We start from the raw sequence: 16,285 nt of genomic DNA on the forward strand, positions 1-16,285 counted from the left end.
TAAACTACCATCTTAAACAGTTAGAAAAACAAGAAAAAAAGCCTGAAATTGGCAAAAGGAAGAAAATAATAAAGGTCAGAGAGAAAATAAATGAAATAGAAACCAAAAAAAAAAAAATCAATGAAACCAAGAGCTATTTTTTTTAAAGATAAACAAAATTGATAAACCTTTAGCCAGACTAACCAAGAAGAAAAAGAGGGGACACAAATAAACAAAATAAGAAACAAAAAAGGGAAAAGAGCAACCAATACCACAGAGATATAAAAAATCATAAGAGAATACTATGAACTATATCACAACAAATTGGACAACATAGAAGAAATGGACAAATTTCTAGGAGCATACAACCTGCCAAGAATGAATCAAGAAGAAACAGATAATCTGAAAAGACCAATCAGTAGAAGTGAAATTGAATTTGTAATAATAAAAAACGCCCAGAAAGCAAAAGTCCAGGACTGAATGGCTTCACAGGGGAATACTATCAAGCATAGAATGAAGAAATAATACCTATCCTTCTAAAACTATTCCAAAAAATTGAAGAGGATGCACCAATCCTAAATTCATTCTACAAGATGACCATTATCCTGATACCAATACCAGACAAAGACCCTACAAAAAAAGAAAATTTCAGGACAATATCTTTGATGAATATACATGCAAAAATCCTCAACAAAATATTAATGAAATGAATCCAACAATATATAAAGTGGTCATACACCATGATCAAGGAGGATTTATTCCAGGGACTCAAGGATGGTTCAATATTCACAAATCAGTCAATGTAATATACCACAGTAACAAAAGGAAGGATAAAAATCATATGATCATCTCAATAGATTTAGAAAAAGGATTTGACACAATTCAATATCTATTCATGATAAAAACTCTCATCAAAGTTAATATAGAGGGAATGTATCTTGACATTAGCAAGACCATTTATGACAAATCCACAGTTAACATGATACTCATTGGTGAAAACCTGAAAGCCTTTCCTCTAAATTGAGGGAAAAGACAAGGATGCCCATTCTCACCACTTCTATTTAACGTAGTATTGGAAGTCCTAGCCATAGCATTCAGACAAGAAAAAGAAATAGATGGCATCCAAATTGGGAGGGATGAAGTAAAACTGTCACTACTGTCATCTACATGATACTTTATATAGAAAACCCTAAAGTCTCCACCAAATAACTATTAGAACCAATAAATGAATTCAGTAACATTGCAGGATACAAGATAAATATACAGAAATCTGTTACTTTTCTATACACTAATAAGAAACTATCAGAATGAGAAAGTTAAAAAAAGAATCTTATTTTTAAATCACATCAAAAAGAATAACATACCTAGGAATAAACCTAACCAAGGAGTTGAAAGACTTATACTCTGAAAACTATAAAACACTGAGGAAGGAAATTAAAGATGATACAAAGAAATGTAAAGATATCCAGTGCTCTTGTATTGGAAGAATTAATATTGTTAAAATGGCCAAACTTCCCAAAGCAATCTACAGATTTTATGTAATCCCTGTCAAAACACTCATGACATTTTTCACAGAATTAGAATAAATAATCCTAAAATTTATATGGGACAACAAAAGACCCCAAATTGCCAAAGCAATCTTGAAAAAAAAGTACAAAGCCGGAAGTATCACCCTCTTTGAATTACAACGCTACAGTAATCAAAGGAGTGCGGTACTGGCACAAAAACAGACACACAGAACAATGGGACAGAATAGAGAACCCAGAAGTAAACCCACACAGCTATGGCCAATTAATCTATAACAAAAGTGGGAAGAATATACAACAGGGAAGAACAGTCTCTTCAATAAGTGGTGCCAGGAAAACTGGACAACTACATGTAAAAGAATGAAATTAGATCATTTCCTCATACCATACAAAAGCAAATTCAAATGGATTAAAGGCTGAAATATAAGACCTGAAACCTTAAAACTCCTAGAAGAGAACATAGGCAGAACATTCTTTGACATAAATCATAGCAATATTTTTTTTGGATCTGTCTCCTCAGGCAAAAGAAATAAAAGCAAAATTAAACAAATGGGAAGGCTTCCCTGGTGGCGCAGTGGTTAAGAATCCACCTGCCGATGCAGGGGACAAGGATTCGATCCCTGGCCCAGGAAGATCCCACATGCCACGGAGCAACTAAGCCCGTGCACCGCAACTACTGAGCCTGCACTCTAGAGCCCGTGAACCACAACTACTGAGCCTGTGTGCCTAGAGCCTGTGCTCCACAGCAAGAGAAGCCATGACAATGAGAAGCCCGCTCACTGCAACAAAGAGTAGCCCCCACTCACCACAACAAAGAGTAGCCCCCGCTCGCCACAAGTAGAGAAAGCCTGTGCACAGCAATGAAGACCCAACACAGCCAAAAATAAAAAAATAAATAAATAAACAAATGGGACCTAATTAAGCTTAAAGGTTTTTGCATAGCAAAGGAAACCATCAACAAAATGAAAAGACAACCTATGGAATGGGAGAAAATATTTGTAATTGATATCACTGCCAAGAGGTTAATATCCAAAATATATAAAAAGCTCATACTACTGAATATCAAAAAAATCCAATCAAAAAATGGGTAGAAGATTTGAATAGACATTTTTCCAAAGAAGATACACAGATGACTAACAGGCACATGAAAAGATGTTCAACATCATTAATCATCAGAGAAATGCAAATTAAAACCACAATGAGATATCACCTCACACCTGTCAGAATGGCTATCATCAAAAAGTCTACAAATAACAAATTTTGGTGAGGTTGTGTAGAAAAGGAAACACTTGTACACTGCTGGTGGGAATGTAAATTGGTGCAGTCACTGTGGAAAACAGTACAGAGGTTCCTTTAAAAACCATAAATAGAACTACCATATGATTCAGCAATTCCACTCTTGGGTATACACCTGGAAAAAATGAAAACAATAATTCGAAAAGATACATGCACCCCAATGTTCATAGCAGCACTATCTACAATAACCAATATGTGGAAGCATCCCAAGTGCCCATCAACAGAAGAATGGATTAAGAAGATGTGTTATGTGTGTATAATGGAATACTCAGCCATACAAAAGAATGTAATTCTGCCATTTGCAACAACGTGAATGGACATAGAGAATATTATGCTTAGTGATTTAAGTCAGAGATAACACTTATATGCGGAATCTAATAAATAGTTTGTTTTATTTAACAAACTAATATATATAGTAAAATAGAAACAGATTCATTGAGATTGAAGAAACAGATTCATTGATATAGGAAACAAACTAATGGTTCCCAGTGGGGAGAGGGAAGGGTGGAGGGACATGATAGTGGTACAGGATTATGAGATACAAACTACTATGTATAAAATAGATAAGCAACCAAGAATATATTGTGTAGCACAGGGACTTATCGCCATTATTTTGTAACATCTTTAATGGAGTATAATCTAAAAATACTAAAGCACTATGCTGTACACCTGAAACTAATATAATATTATAATCCAACTATATTTCAATAAGAAAAGAATTATTTCTGAACCACTGAAAATTTTTTATTTATCTAATAAAACCAGAAAAAATAAACTGAATAAAATTGTGACTTTCTTTAATAATTATTAAAATAAAATCAAATTCTTGTTCCCCTATAAATAATATATTGTTTCTCTCTGGATGCTTTCAAGGTTTTTTCTTTTCTTTAGTTTTCAAGTTTTAATTATGATTGTTTGTATTGGTCCTATTTGGGGTTCACTCAGTTCCTTGAATATGTAAGTTTATATCTTTCACCAAAATTTGGAAGTTTTCATCCATCATTTTCTCATATACTCTTTCACCTCCATTCTCTTTTCTCTCCTTCTGTGACTCAAATGATACAAATGTTATATCTTCTGTTTTTGTCCCACTGGTATTGTGGTTTTGTTCATTGTTTTCAACCTATTTTCCCTCTATTGTTCAGATTGCATAAATTCGACTAATCTGTCCTCAAGTTCACTGATTCTATCCTCTGTTATATCCTTCAATTTTGAGTCTATCCAGCATTTTTAAAAATTTCAGTTACTGTTTTTTTTTTTTTTTTTAGTTTTAAAATTTTCATTTGGTTCTTTTTGATAACTTCTAATTCATTGCTGAGATTTTCTATTTTTTCATTTGCTTCAGGATAATTTGTTATTGGCTGCTGAGGCATTTTTATGATGGCTGCTTCAAAATCCTTATCAGATTATTCCCAACATCTGATTTATCTCAGTGTTGGCATCTGTTGATTGTCATTTCTTGTTAAAGTTTGATTTTCCTTGCTCTTGTATGATGGGTGATTTTTTATTTTATCATGGATATTTTGCATAGTATGTTAGGAGACTCTGCATTCTATATAAATGTTTTATGTTAGCAGGCAGTCATCCTGTTTAGGTTTAACATGCAGGTCCTGGACTACTTTTGTGGGCTGTGGCTTCAATGGTAATTTAGTTTTCTTTGTGGTCTTTATGGTACTATTTTAGTCTTCTTGGTCTATCTGGTGCTGATGGAATTCCCATTTGTTTCTGATGTTGCTGCCTGAGGGGTAGAGAGAATCCCCCAGGCCAGGCTACCTGGTGAACCTAGGTTAGGGGGAAAATAGTCAGTGTCCTGCAAGGAGGATGAGCATATCCCAAGCTGGGCCACTTGTTTTGCTAGGATAACCCTTGCTGGTACCACATAGTTACCTGATGTCTCTTAATAGTAGAGAGGAATCTGAGGCCTGGCAGAGAAAGAGAATGGCTCCTTTTACTGCTTATTATTAGCAGAACTCCCAGTCAATCCTCTTTGCTGGTGCTGTTGGAATCACATGATGTTGTCAGAGGGACATCTGTTCCTTCTGGGAGAGGGTTAAACTTTCCTTGGCTGCTTTCTGTTGTTAGGTTTGGGGTCAGGAAATACCAGGCCCATGTCACTATTTTTTCATGGGTTGGAGGATGCATGATGTCCTGATGTTGTGCTATTTTCCTCCAATTCTATGATCCCTAGCCAGCTCACCTCTTCTTACCACTTATCAAGTTCTCCTTTGGTTGTGTCTTATGTTATTTCCAGAATTTATAATTGTACTTTAGGGGAAGTACATCTGGACCAGAAGACCCTGTAAAACATTTTTAAAAAATCATTATTACCTGTCATAAAGATGAGTAATGTATTATTTCTGCCCTTAAGGAATAATAGGCTAGTCAGAGAGATGAGACAAGAATATAAATATAACAGCAGCATTTACTATGTTTCAGTTTACAGTTAACAAACATTAAGTTAATAAATGTTTAACATTTTAGAACAACCTCTGAGGGAGGTACTAATATGTTGCCCATTTTAAATATGCACAAGAAAAGTTAAGCAACTTTCTCAATGTGACACAGCTAGTAGGTAGCAAAGGCAGGACTGGGACCTAAGCAGTCTGGCTTAAAAGCTACTACTCTTTCGACTATACTAAGTTGATTAACAACACAGAAAGGCAAATGAATAGGGTTCAGAACAGCAAATGAACCTCCTATGATGTGGAAAACAGAAGGAGGTGGCATTTAGGAAGTGTAATGAAGGATAAGTAGGATTTCAATGGATGAAGGTGGTGGAAGTCTAGTTAGAGGGAAGAGCATGTATAAAGGTCCTGTGGTGGTAACAGTGGGGGCCTATTGAGGAATCAGCTAAAGCATCTAGTATATAGAGTGGTAAGAGTTAGGACTACAAAAAAGTTTGGAGCTGTAAGATAGAAGGTTTTGAATGCCAGGTTGAGGAAGTCAGTATTAATTTCATAGGCAATCGTGACTTCACAAGAGGCATGGCCTGAACAGTTGGGTGATTTCTAAAGAACATTCTGGTGGCAGCAGCTGAGAGTAGATGCATGGAGCTCAGTGGAGACTAGGGGTGAAGGCCTGACCTAGGACCATGGCAGCTGAGATGGAGAGGAGGTGATGGATTCAAGAAATATTTAAAGGGAAGAGTCAACAGAATTTAGTGAACGATTAGATATGGCAACTGAGCAAAAGAAAGGAGTCAGTGATGACTCTTGTTAAGAGTCTGGCTGGCTGGTAATGCCATTAAGTGAAATGTTGAATTCTTCTGGCTTCAGGAAATGGAAAAAAGCAGTATAGCACCCCCTGTATATCTGTCTTTTGAGATGTGGACATTATTATTCTGTTGACAGGCAAATTTCTTTTCTCAAGGCAAACTTCCTTTCACCTTTCCTCATAGATCCTATTTCCAACTGTTATAATAACTTTCCTTTGCTCTCCTCTGGACATACTCTAATTTCTTGCACTCTTAGGATGCAAGACACAGGAAGACTGGTGAGGGTGGGGGTGAAGAGAAAGAGTGAGGGAGAGAGAAAGTGTGTGTTTGGGACAATGAGGCTACGGAATAAGGATATGACCTGAATTCTAACCTTAATTTAGAGGAGGCAATGAGGTAAAAGGCCTGTGGTTATCTTACCCAATCAGTACTGTGGTTTTCATGTCAGAGCCTTGTCCATTTTGACAAGGAATCAGAGGAAAATAAAATGCTAATGGAGACTTCAGGGTTAAGACAAGGAACTAGGAGTTCCGGGGCCTAACTCCAGCTCAGCCTCAGGTCATCTGAGGGGACTTGAGAAATCCTTTTCCATTCCAGGTACTCCCCTCTGCTAAAGATGACATTCTATTAGGTTGAAATATATGAAATTGCCAGTACTCAACTAGTTTTGACTGGCACAAACAGCAATATCACATGGTTCAACTTAGTACTTTCCTCTTATAATCATGTGCCTGCTTACCTTACCACTTTCCCACAGTATGTATGCATGTGCAGTCACAGACATACACACACAGAAATACACACATACACACCACCGCTAAATTGGCAGCTCCTTTATGATTGAAACAGTTCTAGATCTCTGAAAAAAAAAAGTTCCGTATTTGTAGTGTTTGCCGATTTCCATGGTGGAAATTACTCTCACCGTTGCCAATTTTATCTACCAATGTGATGTCATTGAATGCGGAGTTGGAAAGAGATGTGCACAATCGGTTCTTGAGAGCTGGTACAAGCTGGCTGTAACACACCACTGCTTATCTCTACACCCATTTATAACACTTAGCACAGGATCTCAGACTTAGTATGAGGGCAGTAATTGTCAATTTGAAGATGCAGCCTCCTCCAGAAGAATCCAAGCTGCACAGATAATGCCAGTAATGACAACCATTTGGCACTTTGCTTTACAGTTTTCCAAATAACTTGTATATCCATTTCAGGAGGAAAACAAGAGGGAGACAGGACAGGAATTCATATTCTTACTTGATGGATGAGGAAGTTGGGGATAAACTGAGATTGAGGAGTTGGGAGAATCAAGAAAGTGAATTCCTTTAGTTGCGGCAATTTTTCAAAATAAAAAAAAGAAAACATACCCCCCACACATACACGTCAAAAATAAGACTTTAAAGTCACTGTATCCAATGACTGCGTTGTTACAATGTAGGATGCGGCTACTGGCTTTCCATAGGGCCCTGGCTTTGTGAGAGAGATGAGCTCATAGAGGGCAGACAACCAGTGCCAAAGCATTTGAGTACTACTATCACATTGCATTTCTGTAGCCTTTTACAATTTTTTAAAAAGTACTTTCACATTTAGTGTTTACTGCATTTTCCAGTAGGAAAATGAAGGTGGTCTCTGCTGAAGCACAGGATTGGTGGGAGGGAGGCTGAGTAGGCATTAATGGCCCCATTTAGCAGGTGAGAAAATATGCTCAAGGCTGATGACAGACCTATTCAGAATCTCAAGGACTTGCCTGTTACACACTCTGGCTGCTCCCAGCACAGGGCTGCCTCAAGCCATTTTTTCAGCTCCCAGGTGAGTAGAGTCCTTCTTCAGACTGGCCTACCACTAAGCCCAGCCCCAGAAGTGGCATTATAAATACCCTACAAGTACTTGGCTTTAAGACCTGAAAGCAGCCCTCAAGGTAGGGACCCTGAGGAAAGCATTTTGGTTAGTCCTCTGTTTGCACCCTGTATGTAGATACAGCTCACATGCTTACACAAACAGCTGTTGGGAACTCATAAAAGCCCAGCCTTGACACCAAGCACCAGCCACTGTTTATCTCCTTCACACTCACCTGTTTGGTCCTCCTGTTCCTCACTTTCTTCCTCCCTTTGTACCTGGGCTTCTCATGCCTACTTTAAGCTCCTTACTTAGATGATGGTTTTAATCCTGATTATACAGCTCAGACCTTAGCATGCTCTTCCAGGTACAGCCCATTACAGATTTCCTGGCTTCAGGCACCTCCAATTTCTGATAAAAGAAGTCAAACTTGCCACCCATTCTCCTTGAAGTCTCCAATCCTACCTTCCCTTGGGGTAGGACATGGGACCTTGATCCTAGATACTGACAGCCCTGGCTTTTCTGGGAGCCCCAAGTCCAGCCATCAACAGGCACTCACAGAACTCAATGGGAGAAACATTATGGGCCCATACTCTTACTTCCCCAGCAGCTTAGGCCTTCACAGAGGGTGACCAGGTTGACTAGATTCTCTCCCACTACAGGTCCACACCGACCAAGGATCCAAATTGAGGCTGTCTATGTGCCAAGGATACAAGCCACAATGACAACTTAGATTGACCATCATCTGGGTAGGGCTCACATGGGCCAGGCACTGTATAGAGAAGCTTTATACACATCATCACTAATCCCCACAAGATACAGATTATTTCTTCCATTTTACAGATGAAGATGTTGAGGCTTAGAGAAGGTCTCACTTATCCAAGCTCACATAGCTGGTAGGTCGTGGAGCCAAGAAGAGTATCCAGGTCTGTTTGGCTCCAAAACTCATACCAGTTAGCCTCTTGTAGGTGTCCAGGAATAATGAAAAAGCACCCAGGTGAATTTGTCTAAAGAGTCTTGTTCTGGGACCCAAACTTGAAGAGGGCCACTAATACTGGAGTGCGTCCAGGAGGGATTGAGAAGGCTGGGGAAGGGGCTTAGACCAAGGACATATGAGGAAAGGTTGGAAGGACCTAGGGCTGTTTAGCCTGGAAAAGAGACAACTCCAGGTAACACATGAATCAGGTCATGTCATTCTCTGCTCCCATCTAACTAAGGACAAGAGTCAAAGTCTTTACAATGGTCTTCCCACCTCCCCCACTCCAACATTATCTCTGTGACCTCATCTCCTATTACTGCCCCCTTTACTCACTCCACTTCAGGCACACTGGCCTCCTGGTTGTTCCTGGTATTTATTATCTGCTCTCACCTCAAGGTTTTAGTTCTTCTCTCAAATGTCACCTGCTCAGTGAGTCCTCTCTTGACCACTCTATTTTAAATTGCAACCTCCTGTCTTTCCTTTATTTTTCTCCATTGTACCTATCACCATCTGACATACTATAACTTTTGTTTATTCATTTCATTTTATTCTCTGCCCACATGTGGAAATAAGTAAGCTCCAAAAGGGTAGGGATTTTTTAAAAGCTTGCTTATTCACTGTTGCACCCTCAGAACCTAGAACAGAACCTGGCATATAACAGGTACTCAATATTTGTTGAACCAAAGAACACCATCTCTGCCTTCCGATCTGGAAGGACTGTTACAGGGCAAAGAGAGTAGATAGCAAACAGGATCTGTGTGGCTCTCAGGGACTAAGCTAGGCCTATTCCAGCTCAATATAAGTAGGGACATCTTAGGTATTAAAACTTCCCCAGGATTCTATGTTAGGGGAGATGAGCAGCAACAAGACAGATGTTGTAGGAGAAATTTAAGCATCAAAAGGGAAAGGGTGAGGAAAGGACCACAGCCTGAGATTCTGTGTTCTCCAACCCCTCATTTAAGGATGTAGAAACTGAGGCTCTGAGAAATCAAGTTTCCATCAGTTGCAGGCCAACTAAAGGGACTAAAATCTTGGTGTTCTAAATTCTAAGACAGTGAAAAATTTTTTTCTTCAATAAGGCAGTATTTTGTGGCAGGGTAATTTCTGGAAATATTCGTGTTTGTTTGTGTCTGTTGTCCCTCTATGTCCCCACTCCCCACTCTCCTGCTCCATGGAGGTAACCAGGCCTTTGAAAGACCTCTTGCAAGATGGATTTCACAGTATAGAAAGCCAAAGCAGACTGAAGTCACTGAATCTATCATTCTTTTATAAAAGTATGACAATCCCATTGAAGATATATAGTCATAAAGGAGAAGGAAAAGCCCAGAGAGAAAAAAAAAATAAAAGAAGAGAGATCCCTAGCACTCCCAGCCCCACCTGGAAAGGGAGAGCTCCTGAGTCTGGGGCAGTAGAGAAACACAAGCACTGCTTAGGGCAGTGCCTCAAAGATGGGGAGGAGATGGCTCTAAGGTACCCAGAGGGAGGCAAGACCTAGGACCTCAGGGCTCTCAGCTTCCCTTCCCTCACTGCTGGCATGGAAAATGAGGGTATCAGTGGTGACTGGAATAGATTAGAGATTAGTTGCCCTTGCCTTAATTTCTGGGTAATCGAAGTACCCCTTGGATTCCAGTGCCACCCTTGAGTGGGTCCCCAGTCATGACAAACATGGAATTTTCTGCTTCCCTGCTAGGATGGGAGATTTGGAGTCAGAATTCAGTTACTTTAAATAAAACAAACAAGGACTATTTCTTGCCCACCCACATCTGAGTTTGTGGATGGAGATGGATGCTTATTCCATTTTCAGCCTCTTGAAGGACATAACATTACTTTTAATCATAGCATTTGTGGACATGCAGAGCATCCACTTCCTGTTGGCACTGGGTTCTGCATAGGAGCCCTTGGGAAACCTCATGAGGTTCTCGATGGGCTGGGAGAACCGCATAGAAAATATGCTCAGGCATCCAGAAGGAGGAAGTGGAAAAGCAGGAGAGAAACTGAAGGAGCAGAGGAGAGCAGCCTTCAAGAGCCCATCAGACAGCAATTATTCTTCCAGAGAATGAGACTGTTTCCCAGTGTGGCTATTAAGTGATTTGCAATTAAGTAACTCTTCATGAGGCAATGCTCCAATTGATGGTGAAGGTCTGAGTGGCCAGAGGCCAGTTCTCCAGGCTCACGTCTATTGACTCACTCTGCCATTCATCATTTTTCCCAGGCTGCTTATTAGCAGGTTTAAGTGGGAGAAGGGTTGGGCCCACCTGGCTGGGAACAATTCCCAGAGATCCAAGGCTGGAGGTGGGAGTGGGGGAAAGGGGTTGCTCCCTGGGCTCACAAGGGCCTCTGACCTGGGCTTGGAGCTGGGAAGCTAGGCTGGGCTCAGTGGGATAAGGAAGCAGCCAGAGGTCCCTTTTAGCTTTAGGATACTCTGACTTTGGGCCTGCTGCTGAGAACATTGCTGGGATTCACCCCTAGCACCCATAATGTACATTGTAACAGCAGCTTCACTACAATAGAAATAGCAGAAGATTTGAAGTCTGGTGATCTGGTTGTGTGAACTTTGGCAAGGGTCTTAACCTTTCTGAGGCCCTGTTTTCTTATGTGAAAATGCAGATAACAACAATGTCGACCTCATACAGTTAAGGTAAGGATTACACAAGATAATGTAAAGTGTCTATGGCCTGGCACACATCAATGATATTATTATGTGTTTGGAAAATTATTATTATTAATCTTTCTCTTCCACCACATCTTCCACCCCAGCCTGCCCATCCTCTTTCCCACCCTGATTTGCAGTCAGTGTTCTAGATCACCATGAGCAAGTCATTTCACTTCTCTATGCCTCAATTTCCTTACCTGTAAACTGGGTATAAAATCATCTGTTCTGCCCACCTGCTTCAGGGGCCTTTTAGAAGAAAATGGAGATGGAAGGAATTTGCAGACTAGAAAGTGCTACTACAGGTCACTTGCTCCTATTGGCTAGGTTTGGCTCCTGAAAGTCATGCAGGCCAGTCAAAGTCTAGGAATTATCCAGAAGAGGAACACAGTCAGTAGGGCCCAGAGCCCAGTCAGGGTGGGGGCAGTGGGGAGCTAGCAGCTTGCCCACAGCATCCTCCAAAAGTCTTGCACAAAGTTCCCTTGTCTGCAGGGTTTCCATCTGCTCTAAACAGAAACTGGGAACAAAGGCAGCCCATTTGCTAGGCACAACCCCAGCCCTCAAGCAGACCAGAGAATAGCACTAGAGCTGACCAAGCCAGTTTTCTTGATGATCTAAGGAAGGTCTTAGGAGGTTCCCTCCACCAATGGCCCTCTCTAGTATTGCAAAGGACTCCCCAGGATGTCACAGTGAAGGTAGCTATCAGTCACAGCAGAACAGGAAGAGGTGCAATACGTCAGTCATGTCGGGTACCACAAAAAGAACTCCCCCCAAGGCCAACTGAGTTAGAATCAGTGTGGGGAGTGCTGGACTTAGGTAGTTGACAAAGTTCCATTGGTCACTCTGAGGTAGCCCAATCTTCTGTCTTACATACGGAAACTAGTCTAGTCAAATCTATGCCCATGCCACCACATATTATTGTTGGGGAAACTGAGACTCAGAAGGAGAAGGGATTTGCCCAAGTCCTCATAGATTAATGAGGGGCAAAAATTCGGGCAGAAGCCCAAGCCTCCCTGACTCCATGACTCCCGTGAATTTCCAATGGATGTAATAAGGCCTTCCCAGAAGGTCTTGCTCCAAAATCTCCCTGAGCAGCTACAACACTCTTCTTCCTTTCATGAGCAGCCCAGGGTGGAGAATTCCATTTCTATACATTATCAACTTCCCTCCCAGGATGTTCTCTTTTCTCTCTTGGTAATTTGCTTCTATTTTGGCTTTGCTTGATTCACGAGGTCCTGGGGGCCAACAAGCTTCTTATCTAGTCTGAAAAGGGGCCCCAGGGAGCCTAGCAGCACTATCCACAGCACGTTCAAGCGGCTGCTATTTCAGGCCTTCTGGCTTGTACATGGAAGTTGGGCAGAACTCAAGGAAGCCCACCAACAGGTGCCAGATGCCCTTGCTTACCAGGGGCCAGTGGTAAGAGTTTGGATTAGAGAAACCTGAGCCATTAGCACAATCACCTTCTCCTGTTTGATTGCACAGGTAGGCCTTTATGTGGGTAATAGAAAAGGGAAGGTGATTACTGCCTAGGCTTGGACAGGCCTGGATATCAGGATATGACACAGGTGACTGAGTTGTTGCTGTGACATCTGTTGACCCAGGTGACATCTGTTGCTGGTGCCAACAGATGAGGTGCCTTGCAATAAGGGGCAGAAGCCACATGCTTCCCAATCATCCCCACAGCTGAATAGGTGGGGCAGTCAGCTGCCTGGCCAGCATCTCTGCCCCTAGGCCTGGGTAAAGTATGCTATTCCTTTCAGGTTGGCCTGAGAGTCCCACCATTAGATGCATCCTTTTGCTGGAGCCATCAGGAGGAGGTCCACACCTCTGCCTCCTGGCTGGTGGGGAAGCCAGCACACTTACATGAACTGAGGCTAATTTCAGAAGTGCTAGCCAGCCCCCAGGCAGGTCTCAGGGCATGGACGGTGTGATGGAGAGCAACACATCATCAGACTGAGATGCAGGGCATGGCTTGGATGAACTGAAGTTTCCTCTACTTTCAGTTTCAGCTCTGGCTTCTGTTCCCCCTACTTGTTGACTCCCACACACCCCCTTGCTTTTTTTCATTTCCCTTCAAGGGCAAACCCAACAACCATGGGTCACAGGCATGTTGCTGTGGAACAAACCACAAGAATGCACTTTAGTGACTGGGGGTCCCTCTTGAACCCAGTTTATTAGCATTCAGCAAAAGAAATATTTGTTACAAACAGGCAGTGCATCAAGATATCCAGATGTCAATGAGAACTAGGATTGGAGAGGTCACAATCCAGGTAATTCCATGATGTCTCAGGGATAGGGAAGGGGAAGCTAGGGCACATTCAGGGGCCATGCTCCCCTTTTTGCACTGGGAGAGAAAGAACTCTTACACCTGGGGTGAGGATGTACTGCAGTTTCCAATTTCTTCCCTTTGTCCCCCAGCCGTTTTATTTAACATGACCTAAATATACATTCCTGGTTTCTTCCCCCCCCCCCCACCCCGTATTCATCAGGGAAAATAAGCACCAATAGTAACAAGAATAATAATTAAAGCCCTGCCTCTCAGTAGGCCCAACCCTCACACATATACACGCCATGTGGATTTTCTTCTTTGGAGTGACTATAGTGATGGAAAAGTAGGGATCAGGCCAGCAAGTCATCACCCTAACAGTCACTGTTCCCCAAAGTCCCATCAGTGTGTGAGCTGGAGCAGGGCAGGGGAGTGGGAATGGTGGCAGAGGAAGAGATTCCCCCAAAGCAGCAAGAGGGGTCAAGGAATTCCCCAACGTCTCTTCTGGGCGAATGTCACAATCAACTGAGCTCCTGGAAAGTCCCATGTAAGGGTTTCCTCAATGAGATGGACAATTCCTGATGGTTCAAGCATCACTTCCATCTGTCTCCCCCAGCTTCTTGGGGAGAGGGGGAATAGTTGAAACCCCCTGCCCTCCTCTCTGGGTGGAGAATATCCCCAAAATGCTCCTTTGCAGAAACTCAACACGACAAATAGCAAAACGTGGGCACTCTGGTTTCAAAACTAGAGCACAAAACATAGAGGAAAGAGGGACAGAGACAGAAGGTCTATACACGGGTAAGGGCAAGGTCTGAAAGAAAAAAATAAACCATAAACGACAAACTGTCTACCAGGTTCCACATGCCTGAGTCACCTGGCATTTGTCTTAGTACCTGGGCATCTTCTGCTGTCCCTATCATGGAGGGAGGGGATGGACAGTACGATACATCAGGGATGGGGAGAGGGGAAAGAGCGAGAGTCCTGGGCAATTGAGATGCCAGCCCTCTGCACAAGCAGCAGCAATTTTTGTGTCATCTTCGTTTTGTCTAAAACTGTAAACAGCACCGCTTAAAAATAAAATATATCAGAAAAGAACAATTGATAAACATTGTTTTCCATGAATATAAAATGCAAACAATACAAAAATAGATAATTGACTTTTGATATATATATATTAAAAACAACTTGGATGCAACGTACACATGGGTAAACTTGAAGTCTCCCTGCTAAACCCCCTATGCCTCCCTCTAGCTATTGGGCCTGGGGGCCGAGGGCAGGTGAGGCGGTAGCACTGGCAAGGGTGGGAAAGTCACTGGCAGCAGGATGAGGGGAATGCACCCTGGGTGTGGGAAGATACTTCCCTCCTTGGTACAGTACTGAGGGAGAAAGACTGGTTTTGACCAAAGCCTTTGGCCCAGGAGGCTCATGGACTGGTGCCCAAGCTGAGTCCAGACAATTGGGGCAGGCCCTAACTGAGCCCCAAGGCAGGACTTCCTTGAAGGCGTTAAAGCACTGAGAAACTGACAGCCCTGGGAGAGACCTTCTAGGTGGCCTTCTCTATCCAGTCACTGGTCCCCTGAAGGCCAGTCTCATTTGAGAATTCTCAGGATCAGAGCTATCTGACACTACATAAGCCTGCTTGCTGGGTAGCAAGATAAGAGCAGTCACCTTCTCTCAAGTCACATCTTCCCTTGAAGTCATATCCAAAAGCATTATCCCATGACCTTGCAGTGCAGAAATGGTGTTCATTTGCGGACTTGACATCTACACATTTAGTAGTCCGGGACATATTTGATGTTAGCTAAGCAAACACTGGCATATGCTTGGGGAGAGGCCTGGAGCTTGGTTGGCTCTCCCAGTGTCACCCTGTTCTGTCATCATGAGTCCCCAGTCAGTCTTCCTTCCTCTTCTAGGCTGCAGCTGGGATTCAGCCATGAACTGCTTGGATCTAGAGTGAGACTCAAAGGAGCCTGCTTCTGCAGCCATGCACCCTGACTGCCTTACTTTTGCTGGTGAGGATCCTGTCTCTGGGCTGGCCGGGACAGTGAAAGGACTTGCAGGCAACAATGTTCAAACCATGAGCTGATGCTCAGTGCTAAAACTTACTGTGATATGCGACCTTCCAAAGCCCAGCAAAGTATGTCAGGGCTATGACTGCCCCCTGCAGAGGTGACACCTCTTGCTGCCCTCTTGTTACAGAGGGCAGCTCTCAGCCCTTGGCCAAAGGCTGACAACCTACTTTTTCTCTTCTCAGATAGACTCAGCAGGCTCTGGAGGTTGGTGATGGCTCTACTACCTGCTGTGACTGGCACAGTCCACATATAAACAGCAGCTTAGGCTGCCATGAAGGACAAGCAGAGACAGAAGAGGCAAGTGGTGGGTTTTCCCCTGTTGTAAAGGCATTTGGTGAGTGTTTCCTGCCTGCCAAAAAGCCAGGCCAATTTCAGCCCCACCCTCCCAGGGCAGCTTTGGTGAGAGGCCAGAATTTGGGCACTTCTCTCCTGGAATGCTGTGCTAGGGGTGAGGAGGGCCTTCCTCA

The sequence above is a fragment of the Balaenoptera musculus genome, chromosome X (assembly GCF_009873245.2).
Source record: "Balaenoptera musculus isolate JJ_BM4_2016_0621 chromosome X, mBalMus1.pri.v3, whole genome shotgun sequence".
NCBI lineage: Eukaryota > Metazoa > Chordata > Mammalia > Artiodactyla > Balaenopteridae > Balaenoptera > Balaenoptera musculus.